Source organism: Panthera leo, chromosome D1 (genome assembly GCF_018350215.1).
Source record: "Panthera leo isolate Ple1 chromosome D1, P.leo_Ple1_pat1.1, whole genome shotgun sequence".
NCBI lineage: Eukaryota > Metazoa > Chordata > Mammalia > Carnivora > Felidae > Panthera > Panthera leo.
In genome coordinates, this window is record NC_056688.1 from 34,155,306 (window position 1) to 34,180,470 (window position 25,165).

Here is a 25,165-nt window from a genome sequence, read left to right on the forward strand (position 1 = left end):
AAAGTAATTCAGGAGAAAGTAACTAGATGTACTTAGGTAGGAAGAAATTCAGGGTAACTCTGAGAATTGAATTTCCTTTGCTGACAGCGTATAGCCTGCTTGGGATTCTCTGTCTCTGTCTCTCTCTCTCTCTCTGCCTCTCTATCTCCCTCTCTCTCTCTCTCAAAATAAATAAAGAAACTCCTTAAAAAAAAAGCTCAGCTTGAAGTTAGGTCACAGTGCTCTCAATGTCACTGTATCTGAAGTAAAGATACAAAGAAATCTTGCATCTTCTTTATTGTTAACTAAAACAAAATTATTATTTGCATATAAAATACTTATAGATATAAATAAATATGTAGTAGAGCTCAAAAGTGCACATGGGTATTTCTTATTACTGTATGCACACTTTATTTAAGCCACTTTGTTGAGGTATGATTGATACACAATAGGCTGTACATATTTAATGTATACAACTTGATGAGTTTGGAATAAGTATACATCTGTGAAACTATCACCACAATCTATGCCACAAACATATCCATCATCTCCAAATGTTTTTTCCTGCCCTTTTTATTTTATTATTATTTATTTTATTTTTATTTTATTTTATTTTATTTTATTTTGTTTTATTTTATTTTATGTTGTGTAAGAACACTTAAGATTTACCCTCTTGACAAATTTTTAAGTATGCCTCTTATATAAAGAATCTATAAATAATCTAAAGTAGTGAAACTCATAAAGGCAGAGAGTAGAATGGTGGGTGCCAAGGAGCTCAGACAGAGGAAGGAACAAGAAGGTATTATTCAAAGGGTACAATGTTTCACTTACACAAAATGTGTAAGTCCTAGATATCTACTGTGTAGCATACTGCTTATAGTTCATAATACTGCCTTGCATATTTTTACAGTGTGCTTTTGCAAACTACTGTCTTCTAGAGATGGAATCTACTTTTCTGCCCCTTAAATCTTGTCTTGGCCTATGTGATTTGCCATGGTGAATGAGACATGAGACATTAGACATTAGTCAAATGACACAGAGGCTTGAAAAGTATTTACAAATTGGGGTATATCCCTTTTATTGCTTCACCTAGCTGAGTAACTGTTTAATAACTTGGACTAGACTACTAGAAAATCAGAGACATGATCAATCCATTCCCATTGCCTTTGCTAACAGGAGCCAATTACCATCAGTGTGAGGCTAAATACTCTATCCAATTCTACCCTTTCAAACTTCACGGGAATTGCAAAGATCGCTCAACCTGCCAAAACCAGAAGAACCACCAGCCTCACACTCAGAATTGTGAGAAATAATATGTTTTTTTGCTTGCTTGCTTGTTTGTTTACTACTAAACTTGAGGGTGGTTTACTATGCAGTAACAACTAACCAGTGCAATAGACAATTAACATGTGTATTATGTTCTGTGAATTGAGTTTCTTTAAACAGTGGTTTCTCCATGCTTAAAACACACATCTGCAAATGTACAGACACATACACTTTTGAATTTCTATATTTTCAAAGTTATCTTCCATTCTTTCTTTCTTTTCTTCAGCTCAACTTCTCAGAAAACAAAATTTACAGTATTTGTCTAATTGTCCTACTCTCCTAACCATTTCTCAACTCACTATTGTAAGATTGATGTTTCCACTACTTTTTACATAAAGTATATACTTATTCAGATTCTTTCAGTTTTTTATATAATGTTTTTCTATTGCAGGATCCTATCCAGAGTCACACATTACATTTAGTTTTTGTGTCTCCTTAGTTTCCTCTTCCTTTGACCGTTTCTCCAATATTCCTAGTTTTTGATGACCTTCAAATTTTTGAGGAGTACGGTCAGACATTTCATAAAATGTCTTTCATTTGGGATTTGTCTCATATTTTTCTTATGATTAGACTGGGAATATAGGTTTTAGTGAGGAAAATCACGGAGGTTAGGTGCCATTCTCATCACATCATATCAAGGGTAAATGCTATCTCTGCTGATGCTGACCTTGATCATCGCTGGGTTGAAGAAGGTTTATCACTTTCCTTCACTATCAAGTTACTTTATTTTATCCCCACTTTCCAACTCTGTATTCTTTGGAAACAAGTTACTGTGGACAGCCCACATTTCAAGGAAGGAGGAGTTACATTCCACTTCCTTGAGTAAAAAAGTATTTTATAAACTATTTGATGTTCAACCTACATGGTGAATTTGTCTATTCTTTTGATTAATTACTTATTACATCGATATGGACTTATGGGTAATTATTTTATTCTTTGGGTTATAATTCATGCTTCTTTTTATTCTTGCTCAAATTTTTTTCCAATTTGGGCCATTGGGAACTCTTTCAGTTGGTTCCCATTGTCCTTTTGACCTACCTTCCTCATTGTGTTTTTGTTTGCTGCTTTGTTTTAGCACTTCCTTACTTTCTGGTACTACAAGATACTCTAGGCTGGTCAAGTACATTTCTTGCCACAGTCCTAGAGTTAGTCCTTCTGCAAATAATACTGATCCTTTCAATTGGAGAAAAGTATTAGAAATGAAGATCTTGATACTTTGTGTGTTGGTTTCTATTATGGTACTTTGCTTTTAGGCCTTCTCAGATGACAAAACAAGGCATATGTGTATATACCTAACTATGTATACATACATATTCATAAATACTTTTTATATATAACCATCTGTATCTACATGAAGCTAAACATGGTTCCAACTGACGTCTTCAATCTAATCCATTACCATGTAAATAATTCCATCCTTCTCTTGCTTATCTGCAACCTCTCACTCCAACAGTGAGGAACCTGGATCCCACCATCCACCTTCCATTGACTTAATTGTTCAATTCCATGTATAGTGTTTTTTGAACTGCTAATAATGATATTGTTAACTACAGTATATTACCAAAATACAGGTTTTTTTTGTTTTGTTTTGCTTTGTTTTTGCTTTAGTCTTAAAGATTCATTTCCATAGTTACTTAGATCAGTACCTCTGTCCCCCACTCCCCTAAGTGAAGTTACTTCATACATTTGTAGCATAGTTAGTTTGTCACTTTCTGCCTTTAAATCCTGGGTCCTCTAACCGCTTAAACTATTGTTTTCAATTTTGTATACATTAATGTTCTGCCATATAGTTCTATTGGTTTTGATAAATATACAATGATATTTGTCCACCATTACAATATCATATAGAGCAGTTTCATCACCCTAAAAAGTACCTTATGCTTCATTCACTCATTTAGTCATTTCTCTGTCCCAACTTCTGCCAATCAGTAATCTGTACAATCTCTATAGTTTTCCCTTACTAAAAAGGGCTTATAAATGATATGCAAAATCTAGCCTGTTCAGACTGGCTTCTTTCAGTTAGCAATATACATATAAGATTCATCCATGTGTTTGCAAGGCTTGACCATTTATTTTTATCACTGAATAGTATTACATTATATGAAATTTACAGTTTGTTTATCCATTCACTTATTGAAGGGCATCTTAGTTGTTTCACATTTTTTATTATTATTAATAAGACTCCTGTAAACTCTTTTTGTGCAGGTATTTTGTACAAGCACACATTTTAAAATCAGTTAGGGACATGCCTAGGAGTCCAATTGTTTGATTATATGGTAAGACTATTTAGCTTTGTAAACACAGCTACATTGTCTTCCAAGGTAGTTGGACCATTTTGTTTTTCTACCAGCAATGAATATACTTTACTGTTTCCTGTATCCTCACCAACAATTGATATTGATTTTACTTCTTGTTTCTCCCTGGATCTTAACCATTTAGATATGTGTGGTGGTATCTCACTGTTGTTTTAATTATCAATCCTTTTTAAATATGACTGTAGACCCTATACAAGTTATAAATCTTCCATTGCTTTCAATAGTCAGTTTTTAAATATAGGGTGGTATAAGAGTTCTATATTTCTCAATTGAAACACACCCAAGATTATCTATCCATTAAAAAATTAATAAATAAAGCAAAGAGAATACAGTCTTGGACTTCTCTTATTTCTTCCATCAGTTTGCTGGTTCAAATACAGCAATAATATAAAATGTGTTTATCACCCATAGCTGATAATAGAAGGTAATTATACCTTCCTTTTCTACAATAATAATCAAGTTACTATGCCAATAGGTCATTTAATGTGATACTCATAAACAAATAAAAGCGATATCCAGAGAAAAACTAAAGAATAAAATACCAAATAATAAAATAGTGAATAAAATATTGAATGTATTACACAGTAACAAAAGCAAAATAATAATTTGTTAAAATAATTTGTTAAGGTAAAGGTGAGAGAAAGTTTTTGAATGTAATTATCCTTGATAACTGATCCTTAAAGTATCTAATCAATTTTTAAGCAGATATATGCAGTATAGAAGAATTTAGTCTGTTTTAAAAACTAATACACATAGATGTTTTACATTAAATGCAGATAATTAAAAATTGAATCTCATGTAAAAATGATAATGTCCTTTGTTTTCAACTTTTTTTTTTTGGCATTGTCTGTAATATCTGAATAGTAACTTACCTCCAGACTCATCCTTGTTACTCGTATTTTTCAATGTTTTATTCTACTCTATGGAAAAAGCAACAACTTGATTACCCTATGATCTGGAAATCTAGCAATTGTGGACTCCATGTCAGACTGAGTATTTTCATGTTTCCACAACCAGAGTAGAATACCTCATTTGAAGTTATGGTTTATTTGGATTATGTTGTGCCAGTAGAAGAAAAAAAAAAAAAACTTTTGAGTGATATTACAAACTACCATTCTCCTTCCACCAATCATCATTGTCAAATCAATAAATAAAAACACTAGACTCCAGTTAAATTTAATTTTGGATAAAATAAAATACTGCATGGAACATAGTAGAACTAAAACATTTATTGTTTATTTAAAATTCAAACTTAACTGTGCTTCTTTTCTTTCATCTTGCAAGCCTATCTCTATTCCCTTCAGTTAGTTAGTTCCAGAAGAGATGACATTGAGATAATAAAAGAGAAATAAACTGGATCAGCAGGGAAGATGCTAATACTGCACAGAAAGTACCTAAAATAGAATAAAATATTCGAATGCTCTTTACTTCTTTTTAAAGTAATGATCATATTGATGAGCCTGGGTCTTCATTTAACTCTTAATGCTCCTTTTCATGTTTTCACAGATGTCTCTACCACCATTTTATACAGGGTTAATCCCACCTTTTCTGTCTCTTCTTAAATCACTTTTTTCTGTAAGCAGTGGTGTTCAACACATAATAATAATAAACTATTGTTTTGTTGTTTTTGCCGTTAATTACTAGTATTCCAACAAAGAAGAGGCTTTTATATATCTTCCCAAAGCATTCAGATACATTTAAACATATAACAGACATTTATAACTGAAATAATAAACTTATCTTTGTATATAAAAACATTCTTTTGAATTTCAAACTTTATTAGCATAAATTAAGTTGAGGACTACCTCTTTGGTTTTAAAAGAGGACTCATCCATTATACATAGTTAATATACTGTTGATATATCAGTTATACTGATAACACTTAATAGCACAATATAGCCACCAAGTTCAATTGAATCAAGTTATAAATGTTATGTGTGTAAACATTTAAATCCTCACTACAATTTAATTTCTAAACACTCTTAAAACAAAAACTGTGACATAATTAATTTTTAGCAGTATGATACTATTAATCCAAAAAATATAAACTACTTTTGTAGAATAAAAGATATCACTTTAGGTCTAAGATATAGAACAATAAGATTGATAAAAACAAAGTGAGAGACACTGAGGCAACCAAAAAAATTCAGTGCGCTATAGATAGCTTTAAATGACTCTGTGTGTGTGTGTGTGTGTGTGTGTGTATGTGTGTGTGTGTGTGTAATAAATCCAGGATGATTCTGTCTTTATGTGATGAAATTCAGCATTATAAGGAGACAGTTTTACAATTACTTGCTATAAATTATATATATATGTATATATATACATAATTCATACATATTATATATATGTATATATACATATATATATATATAAACAAATCTTCTAAAGGCTAATAATGTTTTAGATTGCAAATGAAAGTCAGTGAGGTGGGATGGATACTAATTTTATTAACATTTATACAGTATTTTTCTAACTACCTTATTATATTGAATTGTACATGACTTCTTGCAATGCTAACAAAGGTTTAAGAATTGTTTTCTCTTTCTTTTGTTGAAAAGTATGAATTCTGATATAAATTTAAATGAATACCTGAGGATATTTTGTAATGAAGACTTTAATATATTTTTATTATTTGATACATACAGCAGGATTCTTACCTGAAAGATACCCGGCTACTGACAGAAACAGAATTAGTTTCCAAGAGGAAGCCATCCTTGGTTACTAGGATATCCTGTGTCCCACCTACTGTGTTTAGCAGCTGTGATGTTTCTTCATTAAAGAATGCCCTGTTGAAATAAATAACAATTTTAAAAAACTAACAAAAAAAAAGGTAGACAAACACAAACCAACCCAAAAATCTTAGAGTAAAATGACAAACACCTTTTATTGCAAAGGTCAGGTTAATATATATTTGTATTGACAATAATAAAATCTCCATTAAAATTAATAATGCACAATACAAAAAATTCAGAGAAGTGATAAACTTTCCTTAACACATTTAATTATATTGAATACTCCTCTACAGATAATAAAAACATCAGGTTCTAATGGGGATGATTTTTCCTCACAGGGAATGTATAATAGCTTTATTTAGTACATTAGACAAATTATTGGAATAGAAAAATTGGGTAGAAAAACCAGTTATATTAATATATATTCCTCTAGTCTAGAACATAACTAATGATCAGTTAGCCAAGTGATTTCACACATTCTGCCTGTAACTCATCTAAATCTCCACAGGAAAATTTTTTACTTAATTATTAATGTCAACTGCCTTTGTTTATAACTCCTGTGATTATCTGCACTGTGTTATAGTTCCCTCCTTTGAAGAGATATTTCTCTCAGCGTCTTTTACTAGTCAGAATCTGAAGGAAATTTTTTTGTGAATATTTAACATTTTTTGTCTAATGGAATTTTGATAAGATGACGAGTGTAACACATTAATATCCTTTGGTTCTATTATTTGTACTGAAAGATATGATAAAGATTAAAAAAAAACCATAAAATTCTACCATGAAACTTCCTGCAAGAACTTGACAAATGTACATTAGAAATTCCTATAATAGACAAGTAACTTTTGAATTTTCAGGTGTCAGTTAATGGTGTCCTTCTTAGCCCAAAATGATTAAATTAAAATAATTGTAATGTAATAATAATTTTTAAATAGCAATTTCTTCTTGGAAACTGGTTCCTTCCTAGAGACTTAACGGTTCAAGTTATCTCTATCTTTTAGAAAACATCTTAAAAATTAGACAAGTATTTCCCCTCTTTAGTTAGGTAATAATTTGATATAGTCATGTCCAAACAGGGAAATCTGTTAGTGAATCTTTTACCTGATTAATGTTAGTCCCATTTCATTTGTATGTTTAAATCTAATTTTTGATACTCTATTTGAATTACATGGTTAGATATCATGAGTGGAGAAGAAAGTTAATAATACCTAATAATAGTTGATTATAGTCATCTACTTAAAAAAATACTTTTCATTTTTTTCATCAGAAACAAAGACAGTTTGAAGCACCACAAATGACCTTATCACAATTTTTTACATTTTAAAACACTTTTATTATTTTTATACTGTTTTGGTTTTTGCCAGAAAGGAAAAGGAGAAAATTAGCACTTGACACACAAACATTAGAGAGACTTAAAGTTGCTAGAACTACAATTATGATTCATGAGAACTGCACATTTGAATCAGTTAATTTTCAATCTGTGTTGAAATGGGCCTTTCTCAGATTATTTCTGAGATATTAATGTAGTTTTATTTCACTTGTTTTAATGAGCTTCTGCTCAGTCCCTGTCTCTCAAACTGGTATTTCCCCTGTATATTTACAGTGTGCTATTATGTTAAACATTCTTCATCAACAAATGCAAATGCTTTCGGAGCACTTAAATGCTGTAAGCTGTGAATGTCAAAGACACACAAGGGCACACACCTACACATACGCACACATGTACATGGATGTTAATCACAGGCTCTGAGCCAAATAAGCAAGATACTGTAAGTATATTATTAATATAGAGCTATCAAAAAAGGGATTTATTCATATAATTGGCAGAAGTTGTAAATACAACAGATGGCTCTTCAGTAAAATTTCAAGAACACATTGATCTTAAAAATGAATGAATGGGATAATACAGGGAGACTAACAATGAGCACATGAATAAATAAATCAGTATCAGAGAGTGATCCATACTATGATGTAATTAACACATCAAGGGGCAATGAGGGGATAGAAGGGGCTACTTTAGTAGGGGTTCACAGAAGCAATTTCTGATACGACGACATTTAGGAATTCAGGATGAGTACTCATGTTTTCAACATGCCATTATGGAATAATCTGTATATATCCCATATATATGCGTATATATATATATATATATATATATATATATATATATATACATATGTGTGCATATATACATATATATATTCCAGGTACATTTTTTCAATTCTCAAAAATAGTACACTGGATTTTATTACTAAAAGAAACCATTTCATGTTAAGATTTCTTCAAATAAAAATTGTGTGTGTGTGTGTGTGTGTGTTCATTTTCAAGCATCAATGCTTGTTTAATGAGGCTAAAACACAAAAAAATCATAGATCTTTAAAAATCATTCTTTTAAGACATCTAAAGACATTTGTTTTGCTTTCCTTTTTTTTATTCTCTCTCTCTCTTTATTTTTTTTCAAATAAAAAGTAAGAGAAATCATCTTTAGGTTCTGAAATATATAAACTTTTTTTTTATGGTAAACAAAGAAAAAATCCCAACAGTCCTTAATAACATAGATACTAAGAAAATGTTTTTTTTTTCCTTTTCTTTATTGTTTTTATTTTAATTCCACTACAGTTAACATACAGTGACATTAGTTTAGGTGTGCAATGTAGTGTACCTTACTCAGTGGTAAGTGTACCTTACATCATGGTAAGTGTACTCTTTAATCCTTATCACCTATTTCACCTATCCACCATCACTTCCTCTCTAGTACCCATCAGTTTGTTCTCTATAGTTAATAGTCTATTTATTGGCTTTTCTCTCTTTCTTCCTTTGTTCATTTGTTTCTTAAATTCCACATATGAGTGAAATCATATGGTATCTGCTTTTTCTGGACTGGTTTCACTTAGCACTATACTCTCTAGTTCAAACCATGTTGTAGAAAATGGCAAGATTTCATCTTTTGTATGGCTGAATGATGCCACATTGTATATAAATATCAATTCTGTCTCTATTCATATATTTATAGATACTTGGGCTGCTTCCATAATTTGGCTATTGTAGTAATACCGTGATAAACATGGTGTTGCATACATCCTTACCAATTAGTGTTTCGTATTCTATGGGTAAATACCCGGTACTGTGATTACTGCATCATATGGTAGTTCTATTTTTAACTTTTTAAGGAACCTCCATACTATCTTCCACAGTGGCTGCACCAGTTTGCATTCCCACCAACAGTGCAAGAGGGTTCCTTTTTCCCATGTCCTTGCCAAGACTTGCTGTTTCTTGCGTTGTTGATTTTAGCCATTCTGACAGGTGTAAGGTGACATTTCATTGTAGTTTGATTTGTATTTCTTTCATGATGAGTGTCGTTGAGCATCTTTTCATGTGTCTGTTGGCCATCTGTGTCTTCTTTGGAGAAAATCCATTCATGTTTTCAGCCCATTTTTAATTGGATTATTTGCTTTGTGTGTGTTGAGTTCTATACGTTCTTTATATATTTTGGATACTAACCATTTATTAGATATGTCATTTGCAAATATCTTCTCCATTCTGTTGTCTTTTAGTTTTGTAAACTTTTTTATATGCCTCTCTTGAAAACACAATTATTTTCATGACTTGAATAAAATGTTTTATTAATCAGATTAATAAAATAATAAATAAATAAAATGTTTTATTAATCAGATTAATAAAATAATATAAAACTACATTATTTTATGGATTACAGTATATTAAGTCCCTATTACAAGCCAGATTAAGTTATAATCAGTTAATAAATTTTACTAAAGAACATCAGGATGTATTTTTAGAAATGCCCTAATGGAGACTGGCAGCTGTAGAATAGAGTGTTGTTCATCAAAATATTGGAAAAGTAATAAATTCTAATTGGGAAACTACTAATTGGATACATTTTTTAAAAAACCTCACATTTTAAGAGAACTTATTTCAATGTTTAGAATATTATCACATTAATTAAAAACGCATTAAAAACCTCACTTTTTAAAAGAACTTATTTCAATGTTTAAAATACTATCACTGTTAGTGATAGTAACAATTAGTACTAGTCACTATTATCACCTGTGATAGTTAAAGAAAAATATGTGAAATGAAATCATATTAGTTTGCAAATTTTTACTTGAATATTGCATATATTTGCAATTGAAGTAAAATTAGATCTTTGTATGAAGTTATATATCATAAGTATTAAATGCATTGCACAGTTGATCGTGTAGATAATTACTTAAAGGCATCACATCTTAAGTTGAATTTTAAATAGAAATGCTAACATATGTTGTGAGGTGCCTGGGTGGCTCAGTCGTTAAGCATCCGACTTCTGCTCAGGTCATGCTCTCCCGGTTTGTGAGTTCAAGCCCCGTGTCGGGCTCTGTGCTAGCAGCTCAGAGCCTGGAGCCTGCTTCAGATTCTGTGTCTCCCTTTCTCTCTGCCCTTCCCCCACCCACACTCTGTTTCTCTCTCTCAAAAGTAAAATAAAAACTTTTAAAAAATGTAAAAAAAAAGAAATACTAACATTTGTTGTGTAAAATTGATTAAAGGATAATTGCTGGCATTGGAATAGTAGTTTTTTTAATGCATATATTAAACTGCCTTATGACTGATATTCATATGTGAATGTATATAAAGAAAGATTTCTATTATTGCCTGTTGATCTCTCTTTCCAGTTCTCTAGAAATTATTTCCTACTGTTTGACCCCTTACAATCTATTTTAAAACATAATTACATTTTAAAACATAAATCAGGCTATATCATTTCCCTGTTTCACTGGTTTATTCTTAAAATCTAAATTCCTTATATAGTCTGCAAAATGATATATAGTCTAGTCCCTGCCTAACTTTCTGACTTCATCTTCCAGCACTCTAGACTCTATTCCCACCACACTGATTTTCTTGCTGCTTCTCAGATATGCCTAGCACTCATTGTTTCCTTTGCCAGGACCCCTCCATCATCAGTTCTTCCCAAACAGATAACCTTAAACCCTGAAGACCCTGCTCTTCAGGCTTTTCTTTTTTTTTTTTTATTTTATTTTTTTTTTTTTAAATTTTTTTTTCCAACATTTTTTATTTTATTTTTGGGACAGAGAGAGACAGAGCATGAACGGGGGAGGGGCAGAGAGAGAGGGAGACACAGAATCGGAAACAGGCTCCAGGCTCCGAGCCATCAGCCCAGAGCCTGACGCGGGGCTCGAACTCACGGACCGCGAGATCGTGACCTGGCTGAAGTCGGACGCTTAACCGACTGCGCCACCCAGGCGCCCCTCTTCAGGCTTTTCTTAATTCTTCTCCTTAAATAAGAAGTCCCTTCCCAACCTTCTTCCTGTTAGCCCTGTCACTGGTTTTCCATACATTGTTCCTGCCTTATTTTTATTCTTTGTATTTATCAGTGCCTGAGGTTATGCTATTTGTTTATTTTATTTTTAATTATCTTTTTCTCCTAGTGGGATGTGATATCCATAAAACCAGTAGTTTTGTCTTGTGTATCTTTGTAGACTCCTCATATAGAACAGAACAGGTTTGGTTTTAGTAGCTATACAATTGCTATTTTTGAATAGTAATTATTGAATAAACTGAAATCTCTGGTAAATACATTATTTGGCACAAAGTAACATAAGAAGAAATTAATCACGGCAACCACTACCACTTATAAAATTCTATGTGCTAGACATTATCCTATGTGCTCTACCTACACAACCTCTATAAATTAACTTGACACCTTTTATTGATGAAGAAAACTTGCCCAACATCACACAGCTGGTAAAAGTCATAACTGGGGTAAGAATAATGTTGACTTTTAAGCTACATCATCTCTTACAAAACTTCATAGCAATCTCTACAAAAATTTCAAGAAGCCCTCTTATCTGACATAATTGGGACTGGTACTAAGTTCATTTAAAACAATAATTTAAAAAAATCATACAGGCATACCTGAAACATTATAATTTAACTAATATGATTTGACTTTATATTTTTGGCCAATCTTATTATATAGAAAGGAGATGTTTTCTTCTGATTATGAATATTCTGATGGACAAAATCTTTTCTTTATCTCAACATAGTGAGTTTTTATACACAAGTCCTGCCTATAATACATCATATACAATTTTTAAGTTTTTGAAGTGGTGTAAGGATGTGTGAAGTGTCTTGATGACAGCACCTTTGAAGATTTTTATTATTTTTATACAGTTGCCTCATACACACCCACTTTTATAACATTTCCTAAGTCAGTTATTTTCTTGTTTGTTCAAGACTATTAGTTTTTGTGGTTTTAAAAAATCTTTTGTTTTGTTGTCATAGAACCAAATGCTCCCACTGCTGGTGCACTCATATGTCATTAATCTGCATGTTTATTTTAATTACCTAATTACATCAATAAGTACAACCTCCATAAACAGTGTAAATACAACTGAATATTGTTAAGCATGCAACTTACACAGCAGCAGTGAGTAAACTAGAAATGACCCTACTTAACCGTTAGCATCTAACTTATTCTGAATTATTTTTATTTATAGACACAATAAAGGGTGTTACTTGGCAAATTAGTACAGTAGAGTAAAAGTTTTTCTACTCTAATTAGCATGTGACAGGGCTACAATATGAGGGACCTGGATGTACATTTTGGTAAAACAATAAAATAATCAAGTATACATTTTTCTGTGTACCTTATTCTCCATATCAACCATGACTCTGCCAAAAATTGAGCTAGTGGCACTTTTGCTTGGAATATGTATTTTTTAAGCTGAGCAAGGACAGGACAGAACTCATTGAAAAAAAATAAAAAAAAACATTAAGAATCTTTTATGGGGAATTATATTTTAGATGTCCTTGAAGTGGCACCTGGACAAAACAACAGATAATAAGATGCAACAGAAGATCTAGCAGAAAAAAGTGAATAAAAAATAAAAGTATATGTGTTGGTCTTGTTAGGTTTGCTATCATTTATCTCTTGAGGACCAAGCAGCAATGCCAGGAAGAGAGACTTCTTGCTCTCAAACACAACCAGAGTGAGTTATGATATTGAGAGTCACAAGAAAATAAATTACACTTTTGTTTCCTGGACAAAGGATTATGGGTTGTAGATAGAAGATGGAGTTCATAGTGTTTACATAAATTTTGAGGTATGATTTTCTATAGTGTGTAGTTAAACATGGTTCTGGTCTAGTTTCCTCATCCTTTTAAATCCAAAAACTTATTTTGACTTCAATAGAACCTGTCTCATGAAAAGGGATACAGTAACAATTTAAGAAGCAGCAGCACTAGTCATCTGAGACCTCAAGCCAACTTTATAATTTTATTTAAAACAGAAGAGTAGAGGAAAATACAGCTCAAGACTATGTAATAATACAGGGTGCACTTAATGGAGATGGGAATCAGAAAAGAGAAAAAGACAACTCTAAGAAACTCGTGCCAGAAATATTCCATGATTCTTATCACCTGGTGACTGGTATAAGGAAAGTGTGAAGACAGAACCCTAACTTATTGCACATGACACTAGCCTCCATGTAAATTCTGACAGGACTTTTGCTGGGATCTTGAGTACCATCCTATGGCCAGGTAACAGAAGATTTCCCTTTCTGATAATTTGGAAACTAGACACCGTGACAAAGCTTCCTTCTTAAAATAATACAAAGTATAAAATACTTTTAAGTGCCTTAATGAATTAATTCAGGAGGAAAAACTTACTGAAGAGCAAAATGAGATAAAAGCAGCAAGCAGAGAAATGAAGCTAAGTTTCACTGTTGGGTCATTTATCAAATCTTAGTGAACTTTATCTTGGTGTTCATGGCTTCTCTGAGAGTATGAGATCCAAAAATTAAAGCCTAGAGCCCACAAGTGTGGATGTTTAAATAGGAGACTCCATATATCTAGGAGCACAAAGGGTTTCAAAATCATAGGATGAACTAAAAACACCCCTCCAGAAAGATACTCCACCAACAGAATAGTAAAAGAAAAATTTTATTCTTAAACCATGAGGCTATACGGAAACAAAAAGGAAAATCTCATAGTCAATAATCATAATATGTACAGGAAAACAAATCACTATGAGTGATAGTCAATAGAAATAATAAAAGTCAGAATCAGACCTGCAAAGACTTTAGATATTTGACTTTTCAGGCACGAATTGTACATATATATATATATATATATATATATATATATATATATTTTGTTTTAAACATAAGGAATTGTGTTATGAAAAAGAAGAAAAAAAATTAAAAATGTTTAGAATGCAGCCCAGAAAAGCAAATGGATGGAAAATGTGAAAGGAAGGTAAACAAAATGGAGGGCATACTAAGAATATCTTATATATATAATCATATTTTCAGAAAGAGAAAGAGACTGGGATGAAGAAATATATGAAGAGAGAGATAGTTGTTAAAATTTACCAAAACTTCTGAAATTGACCAATATTAACTCTCAGAAAGACAGTAAAAAAGCAAGAAGAATAAACAACTGATAAAGTCATAATGAAAATGCTGACCATCAAAGACAACATCCAGAGAGAAAAAAAGGCATTAATTGTTCAGGTAGGAAAATCAGACTCTCAGTGACTTAATAATAGCAATAATGGGATCCAAAAATATTGGAATAATGAGCTGGTAAAAATAAGTCAATATATAATTATAAACCTTGTGAAAATTTATTTCAGGGACACTTATTCAAAAACTGAGAGGTCAATTTTATCTTAATAAAGCTGGGAAAAAACAGAGTTTGTCAAAAATAAATCTTTACTAAGAAAAATACTATAAAATAGTAATTATAAAATAGAAGAAAAGAATAATTGCAGAGAGATTTCTGAAATAAAAAAAAAGGAACATAACAAAAGCTGAATCATGATGTTTAATATATGCCAGGAATTGTTGCTTTGGAAACATATTTAACACACATAACTCTTTGAGAAAAAACTAATATTCTTATTTTAAAGATGAGAAATATGAGGTATAGAGAGGTTAGGTAAATTTTCTAAGACTGAACAGCTGTTGAGTAAACTTGAGATTTATATCTAGACAGTATGGGTACAGAGACTATGACTTTTTTTAATGTTTATTTATTTTTGTGAGAGAGAGAGACAGAGTGTGAGAGGGGGAGGGGCAGAGAGAGAAGGAGACAAAGAATTCTATGGAGGCTCCAGGCTCAGACCTGTCAGCACAGAGCCAGTCTCTGAGCTCCAATTCACTAACTGTGAGATCATGACCTGAGCCAAAGTCCGATGCTTAACTGACCCAGCACCCCATTCAATGAACATGACTTTAAACAACACACTATACTGTCTGAAAAAAATAATAAACAAAAAATACAGTATGAGGGCAAATTTATGAAAAGATTGTTTTAATGGATGTTAGTAATGGTTTTTTGAATATCACACCTAAACTACAAACAACAAAATAAAAAATAAATAAATGAGACTACATCAAACTAAAAAGCTCTGCACAGCAAAAGAAACCATCAACAAAGTGAAAAGACAACCTACAACATGGGGAAAAAGATTTGCAAACCATATATCTGATAAGTGGTTAATATCCAAATACATAAAAATCTCACACAACTCAATAGCCAAAAAGGAAAAAAAATGGGCAAAAGATCTGAGTAGACATTTTTCCAAAGAAGATATATGAGAGACAGCTACATGAAAAGATGCTCAGCATTCACTTGTCATTTGGGAAATGAAAATTAAAACTACAATAAGATATCATCTTACACCTTTTAGAATGACCATCCTGAAAAAGACAAGAAAGATCAAATTCTGGCATGGATGTGAAGAAAAGGGAACCTTTATTCACTGTTGGTGGGACTGTAAATTAATATAGCTACTATGAAAAATAGTAAGCACCTTCAAAAAATGAAAATACAACTATCTCATGAGGCAGAAATTTCACTTCTGGGAATATATACAACAGAAACAAAAATACTAACTCAAAAAGGAAAGATATCTGCACCCTCATGTTCATAGCAGCATTATTTACGATAGCCAAGACGTAGAAACAATCTTAGTGTCCATCAATAGATGAATAGAAGAAGGAAATGTGATATATATACACAATGAAGTACCATTTGACCATAAAAATGAGGAAATCTTACAACATTAATGGAAGGCATTAATGCTAAGTGAAATAAGTCGGAGAAAGACAAATACTGTATAGCCTCATATATGGAATCTAAGAAAAAAAAGAACAAATAGCAAAAAAACTCATAGAAAAAGAGATCAGACTTATGGCTACCACAGGTGGAGGATGGGGGAAGGAGAAATTAGAGGAAGGTGGTCAACGGTACAAACTTCTAGTTATATGATAAATAACTACTAGGGGTGTTTGTACATCATGGTTACTAAAGTTAACACTGCTGTATGGTATATAGAAAAGTTAAGAGAGTTAATTTGAGAATTATCTTCAAAAGGAAAATTGTTTTCTTTTTCTTTTATTTTTAGCTTAACATATTGTGGTAATTATTTCACAATATATGCAATTCAAACCATTATGCTGTATATTAAACTTATACAGTGGAATATATCAATTATTTCTCAGTAAAACTGGAAGAAAAAGTTTGAAATAAAAAAAAACATTGTTAATAAAACTATAATAATCGTATCTTGAATGGTAAAAAGTAAAGCTAATATACAGTTAAAATATATGAAACTAGTAGCAAATATATAAGGAAAGAAGTGACTGAAATTAAGTCGTTTAACAGTTCATATATATTCAGAAAGATATTAAATTTAAATTTTTATAAAATATGTTTTCCTAGGTTAACTGATGAATAAATAGAAATTTGTTAGAAAACAAATCTATTCATCATAAATATTTACCACTGCCCACTTTTTGGTGATGAAAAGAAATTATATATTTAAAACTTCTTTACACAGAATATAACACATACAGAACTTCCGGCATGTCCTATAAAACATAAATCTAATTTTTAGTCTAACTTTAGAGACTCATCAGATTTTGATTCGAACTATGCATGTTGTCACATCTACTGCTCCACCTCAAAGAGTTTGGAGCCCAGATACATGAAATATCAAACCTAATATACAAACCTACTTCATATTGTGTATCTTCTAAGAAATGCTCACTCTCTCATCCATCAGAATAAAATTCCTTATTTGAAAATACCTAGTTGTGAAACAAATAAAACAAATTATTAAATTTCCTGATTAAAGGCAAATGCAAAATCTTAATTCAAGAATGGATTTGGAGTATCCAAGCTGCAAGATGCCAGCATGGCTGCAAGCCAATGCCCAGATGGGAGAAATAGGAAATCCGGTCTGTGAATTGCAAATATTTAGATTTTAAAGGATACACGGGCCCGAGAAAGGAGCTTGATTTTTTATATACATCATAATAATACAAATAAATTATTCCTACAATATAAATCAATTTCTAAAGTTCTCAGATATTTTTCAGTAATGTTTAATTTTGCCATATAACGTACACAGAGTGACACCTGGGTGGCTCAGTTGGTTAAGCATCTGACTCGTGATTTCGGCTCAGGTCATGGTCTCATGTTTCTGAAATCCAGCCCCACCTTGGCTGTGCGCTGACAGCAGGGAGCCTAATTGGGATTCTCTCTCTCTCTCTCTCTCTCTCTCTCTCTCTCTCTCTCTCTCTCAAAATAAATAAATAAACTTAAAAAATTAAATAGAAACATGCAACTCTCCATTTTTTACAGATTGGACAAACATATAAAAAGTGATGGGCTTGCCTAACACCTCACATACCTCACTGTCAGCATCAGGATTAGCTTTCCTTCCAGCTGATCCCTGGTGTAGAGAGTTAAACAATATCTGCAAACTGCCTTTACCATTTTCTACTGATGAGAAAATATTCTACATTGAGACATGGAGAATTAAGAAGACATTTTCACATGCTTTAGGAAAGATTCTTCTGAAAGAGAGGAATGACTTGTGACATTAAGCCTGGTTTCTTGCAGTAAGAAGGTCTCAGTGAAGGGCAATATGTGTAAATAATGAAAAAGGACACGTGGGTTATTGCATTCTGGAAAACAAACCAATGAGGACATGTGTCCAGGGTTCCACATGAGCAAGTAAATTAACTAAATTGTGTGTAAAAGAGTTTTATATGTATAATTTCAGGTATATATTTCTCATATACTGAACAGTAAGAGGTAGTAAAAATTCAAGATGAGAATATATTTGTTTTCTGATGAATTAAAGTTAGTGTCAGAGGGACTTCCAACAGCTCAACAGGTAGAACAATACAAGAAAACACGTAGGAAACCCAAAGGATTTTGAGTCTCAGAGATATCTTTTGTATCATATGTGATATTAATAAGATTTTAGACTCATGATCTCTAACAAGAAAGATGGAATTCATATTAATCCTGATATTTAATTTCCTTTTAATTAATTCAAATATGGAAACAAGAATTCATTGTTTTTTTTTTTAATTTTAATTCTAGTGTAGGTAACATACAGTGTTATATTAGTTTCAGGTGTACAATGAAGTGATTCAACAATTCCATACATCACCCAGTGCTCATCATAAGTGCACTCCTTCATCCCCATCACCTATTTAACCCATCCCCCAAACACCTTCCCTCTGGTAACCATTAAGTTTCTTCTCTATAGTGAAGAGTCTGTTTCATGGTTTATCTCTCTCTCTCTCTCTCTCTCTCTCTCTTTAACTTTGTTCATTTGTTTTGTTTCTTTTTTTCCCACAAAGTTTATTTATTTATTTTGACAGAGAGAGAGAGAGAGAGAGAGAGAGAGAGAGAGAGAGAGAGAATGTGCACAGGGGAGAGGCAGAAAGCCCTGGCAATAAAGGATCCCAAGTAAGCTCTGTGCTCTCAGCAAACCATGGGATCATGGCCTGAGCTAAAATGAAGAGTCATATGCTCAACCAAATGAGCCACCCATGTGTCCCTGTTTATTAAGTTCCACATACAAATGAAATTGTATGGTATTTGTATTTCTCTGACTGACTTATTTCACTTACATCAATACATTCTAGCTCAATTCACATCATTGAAAATGACAAGATCTCATTCCTTTTTTTTAATGACTGAATAACGTTCCGTTGTATACACATACCACATTTTCCTTATCCATTTATCTGTGAATGGACATTTGTGCTCTTCCATAATTTGGCTATTGCAAATAACGATGCAATGAAGATAGGGATTCATATATATTTTCAAATTAGTGTTTTGTATTCTTTGGGTAAATACCCAGTATAGTGATTAGTAGATCATATGGTAGTTTTATTTTTAAATTTTTGAGGAACCTCCATACTGTCTTCCACAGTTGCCGTACCGGTTTATATTCCTAGCAACAGTGCACAAGGATTTCTTTTTCTCCACATTCTTGCCAACACTACTGTTTCTTGAGTTTTTGATATTGGCCATTCTGACAAGTGTGAGGTGATATTTCATTGTAGTTTTGATTTAGATTTCTTTCGTGATGAGTGTTGTTAAGCATCTTTACATGTGTCTGTTGAACATCTGTATGTCTTAGAGATATGTCTGTTCGTGTCTTCTAATCATTTTTAAATTGGATTATTTGTTTTTTTTGTGTGTGTATTGAGTTGGATAAGTTCTTCATATATTTCGGATACTAACCCTTTATCAGATATGTCATTTTCAAACATCTTCTCCACTCAGTAGTTTGCCTTTTAGTTTTTATGATTGTTCTCTTCACTGTGCAAAAGCTTTTTGTTTTAATGAAATCCCAATAGTTTATTTTTCCTTTGATTTCCCTTGCCTCAGGAGACATATGTAGACAGATGTTGCTATGGCTGATGTCAGAGAAATTGCTTCCTGTATTTTGTTCTGGATTTTTATAGTTTCAGGTCTCACATTTAGGTCTTTAATCCATTTTTATTTTATATTTTTGTATACTGTAATGCATCTAGCTTTCCATTTTTCCCAACACAATTTGTTGACAATACCTTTTCCCAATGTATATTCTGCTTCTTTTCTGGAATATTAATTGACCAAACTATTGGGGGTTTGTTTCTGTTTTTTTGTTTTTTTTTTTAATTTTTTTTTAACGTTTATTTATTTTTGAGACAGAGAGAGACAGAGCATGAACGGGGGAGGGGCAGAGAGAGAGGGAGACACAGAATCTGAAACAGGCTCCAGGCTCTGAGCCATCAGCCTAGAGCCTGATGCGGGGCTCGAACTCACGGACCGCGAGATCGTGACCTGAGCCGAAGTCGGACGCTTAACCGACTGAGCCACCCAGGTGCCCCTGTTTCTGGGTTTTCTAATCTGCTCCATTGATTGATGTGTCTATTTTTGTGCCAGTACCATGTTTGATTACTACAGCTTTGCAGTATGACTTGAAGTCCAGAATTGTAATACCTCCAGTTATATTTTTCTTTTTCAACATTGTTTTGGCTATTCTGGGTCTTTTCTGGTTCCATACAAATTTTAGGATCTTTTGTTCTGATTCTGTGAAAAATGCTGTTGGCATTTTGATAAGGATTGCATTACATCTGTAACTTCCTTTGGGTAGTATGGTTATTTTAACATTTGTTTTTCTAATCCATGATTAGATTTTGTTTTATTGTTTACATTGTACAGGTCTTTCACCTCTTTGGTTATGTTTATTCCTAAGTATTATATTATTTTTGCTTCAGTTGTAAATGGGATTATTTTCTTAATTTCTCTTTGCACTCCTTCATTATTCATTAATAGAAATGCAATCGATTTCTGTACATTGATTTTGTATCCTGTGACTTTACTGAATTCATTTATCAGTTCTAGTACTTTCTTGGTGGATTCTTTTGGGTTTTCTATTGTAGTATCATGACATCTGCAAATAGTGTAAGTTTTTTACTTCTTCCTTACCAATTTGGATGCATTTCGTTTCTTTTTGTTGTCTGATGGTTATGTCTATGACTTCAGTACTATGTAATATAAAAGTGATGAGAGTGGATATCCCTGACTTTAGAGGAAAAAAACTCATTTTTTGTTTTTTTTTTTTTGCTATTGACTATGATGTCAGCTGTGGGTTTTTCATATAAGGCCTTTATTATGCTGAGGTATGTTCCCTCTATACATTGTTGAGAATTTTTATCATGAATGGATGTTGTACTCCTTCTATTGATGTGATCATATGGATTTTATTCTTTGTCTTGTTGTTGTGATGGATCACATTGATTGATTTGTGAATATTGACTCACTTTGGCATCCCAAGAATAAATTCCACTTGATTGTGGTGAATGGTTTTCTGAAATGTATTGTTGGATACCTTTTGATATTTTTTTAGAGAGAGAGAGAGAGAGCAAGTGAGTGAGGGGCAGAGAAAGAGAGAATCCCAGGAGAGACAGAGGAAGAACAGAAGAAAGAGAGAGAGACAGAGAGAAAGAGCGAGAGAGAGAGAGAGAGAGAGAGAGAGAGAGAGAAATGGGGCTGATCTGAATCAGGGCTCATGTTTTTAACCAAAGCAGGGCTCCTGTTTTACGAGAAGCAGGGCTTCAGCTCACCCAATGTGGACCTTGAACTCATGAACCTTGAGATAGTGACCTGAGCCAACAATGTCAGATGCTTAACGACTGAGCCTCCCAGGTACCCTTGATAATATTTTGTTGAGGATTTTTGCATCTATGTTCATCAGAGATATTGGCCGATAGTTATATTATTTTCGTACTGTGTTTATCTGGTTTGGGTACCAGAATAAATCGTGCCTTGCAAAATAAATTTGGAAGTTTTCCTTCCTCTTCTATTTTTTTGGTTATAGTTTGAGAAAAATAGATATTAATACTTCTTTGATTATTTAATAGAATTCACCTGTGAGGCCATCTCCTCTTGGAATTTTGTTTGTTCAAAGTTTTTTTGATTACATATTTAATTTTATTGTTGGTAATTGGTCTGTTCAAATTTCCTATTTCTTCCTGATTCTATTTTGGCAGGTTACATGTTTCTAGAAATTTATCCATATCTTCTAGGCTCTCCAATTTTTTGGCATATAACTTTTCATAATATTCTCTAAAAATCCTCTGTATTTCTGTGGTGTGAATTGTTATTTCTCCCCTTTCCTTTTGAATTTTATTTCAATTCTCTCTCTCTCTCTTTTTGATGAGTCTGGCCAAAGGTTTTCAATTTTGTTAATCTTTTCAAAGTACCAGCTCCTTGTTTCAGTGATCTGTTCTATTGGCATTTTTAGTTTCCATTTGCTTTATTTCTGCTCTAATATTTTTTGTTAAATGTTTATTTATTTTTGAGAGAGAAAGAGAGGGAGAGAGAAAGAACGTGCATGGGAGACGGAGAGAGGCAGAGAGAGAGAGGGAGATAGAGGATCCAAAGCAGGTTCTGCACTGACAGCAGAGAGCCCAACGCAGGGCTCAAACTCACAAACTGCAAGATTATGACCTGAGTCAAAGTCAGATGATTGACTGAGTCACCCAGGTGCCACAATTTCTGTTTTAATCTTTATTAGTTCCTTTATTCTACTAGTTTTGGGTTTTGTTGTTGTTCTTTTTCTTTTTTCTGGTTCCTTAAGGTGTAAGGTTAGGTTGTGTATTGCTTTTTGAGGTAGGCCTGTATTCCTATAAAATTCCCTCTTAGAATCACTTTCACCACATATCAAAGATTTTGGACAGTTTGGTTTCATTTTCATTTGTCTCCATGTATTTTTTTTTTTTTATTCCTCATTGATTTCTTGGTTGATCCATTTATTGTTTAGTAGCACATTATTTAACCTCCATGTATTTATGCTCTTCCCAGATATATTCTTGAGATCGATTTCTAGTTTCATAGCATTATGGTCAGAAAGAAGCATGGAATTACTTTGATTTTTTTTTTTTTTTTTTAATTTGTTGTGACTTGTTTTGTGGGCTAATATGTGGTCTCTTCTGGAGAATGTTATATGTGAACTTGAAAAGAATGTGTATTCTGCTGTTTTAGAATGGAATGTTCTGAATACATTTGTTAAATACATCTGGTCCAGTGTCTCATTCAAAGCCACACTTTCTTTGTTGATTTTCTGTTTGGATGATCTGTCCATTGATATAAGTAGGATACTTAACTGCATTAAGTACTTGGGTGTCCTTGTAATGGGTGCATAAATATTTATAATTTTTATATATACCTTGTTGGATTGTCCTCTGAATGATTATATAGTATCCTTCTTTGACTGTTGTTACAGTCTTTGTTTTAAAGTCTATTTTGTCTCATATAATTGTTGCTACCCAGGTTTCTTTTCACATCCATTTGCATGATAGATGTTTCTGTATCCCTTCACTTTCACTGTGTATGTGTCTTTAGGTCTGAAATGAGTCTCTTTTAGGCAGCATATACATGGGTCTTTTTTTCTTTTTAATATTCCATCACCCTATATCTTTTGAATGGAGAATATAGTCCATTTAAATACAGAGTAACTATTGATAGGTATGTATTTATTGCCATTTTATTACTTGTTTTTATGGTTGTTTTGTAATTCTTCTCTATTCCTTTATTTCCTTGCTCTCTTCACTTACATTAGTTGACTTTCTTTAGTGATATATTTAGATTCCTTTCACTTTTTTGCATATCTATTACTGGTATTTGATTTTTGGTTACCATTTGGTTTGTATATATCATCTTCTGCATATAGCAGTTTATATAAAGTTGATAGTCACTTGAGTTTGAAACCATTCTTTACTCCTCTGCTCCACACATTTTTGGTATATGGTGTAATACTTTACATATTTTTATTTTGGATGCCTTGATTGATTTTTACAGATATACTTATTTTTACTACTTTTGTGCTTCCTATTTTCCTTACTCTTGCTTATGGTCTTTCTTTTCCACTCAAAGGGTCCCCTATAACATTTCTTGTAGGGCTGTTTATTGATCACAACTCCTTTAGTTTTAGTTTTTCTGGGAAACTCTTAATTTCTCCTTCTATTCTGAATGATAGCCTTGCTAGATAGAATAATCTAGGTTGCAGATTTTTCCCTTTAAGCAGTTTGAATATATCATGCCACTCCCTTCTGGCCTGCAAAGTTTCTCCTGAAAAATATGCTAATAGCCTTATGAATTTCCATTGGGTGTAACTGTTTTATTTTCTCTTGCTGCTTTTAAAATTCTCTCTTTACCATTATTTTTTTTCCATTTTAATTACTATGTGTTTTGGTGTGGACCTCCATGGGTTGATTTTGTTGGGGGATCACTGTGTCTTCTGAATCTGGATTTCTTCTTTCTTTCTCAGGTTAGGGAAGTGTTCAGCTATTATTTCTTCAAATACATTTTCTGCTCCCTTTTCTTCTTCTTCTGAGATCCTATATTGTGAGTGTTATTACATTTGATGGTGTTGCTGAGTTCCCTCAGTCTATTCTCATTTTACATTTAAATTTTGTTTTAAGTTTATTTATTTATTTTGATACAGAGAGAGTACAATTGGGGTGAGGGGCAAAGAGAGAGGGAGAATCTCAAGCAGGCCCCATGCTCTCAGTGCAGTCTGATGTGGGGCTGGAACTCATGAAACTCAGATCATGACCTGAGGTGAAATCAAGGTCTGGTTGCTTAACTGACTGAGCCAACCAGGTGCCCCTCATTTTGCATTTTTTTTTTCTCCAGGTTACTGATTCATTCTTCTGCTTTGACTAATCTACTATTTACTCCATCTAGGCTTGTTATGTATGTATGTTAATTTATATTGAGAAAGAGTGAGAGAGCACATGAGCAGGGGAAGGGCAGGGAGAGAGGGAGACAGAGAATCCCCAGCAGACTCTGCACTGTCAGCACAGAGCTGGACATGGAGGTCAGTCTCATGAGTCATGACATCACTACCTGAACCGAAATCAAAAGTGGGATGTTCAACAACTGAGCCACCAAGGTGTCCCCATCTAGGTATTTTTAATTTCGTTG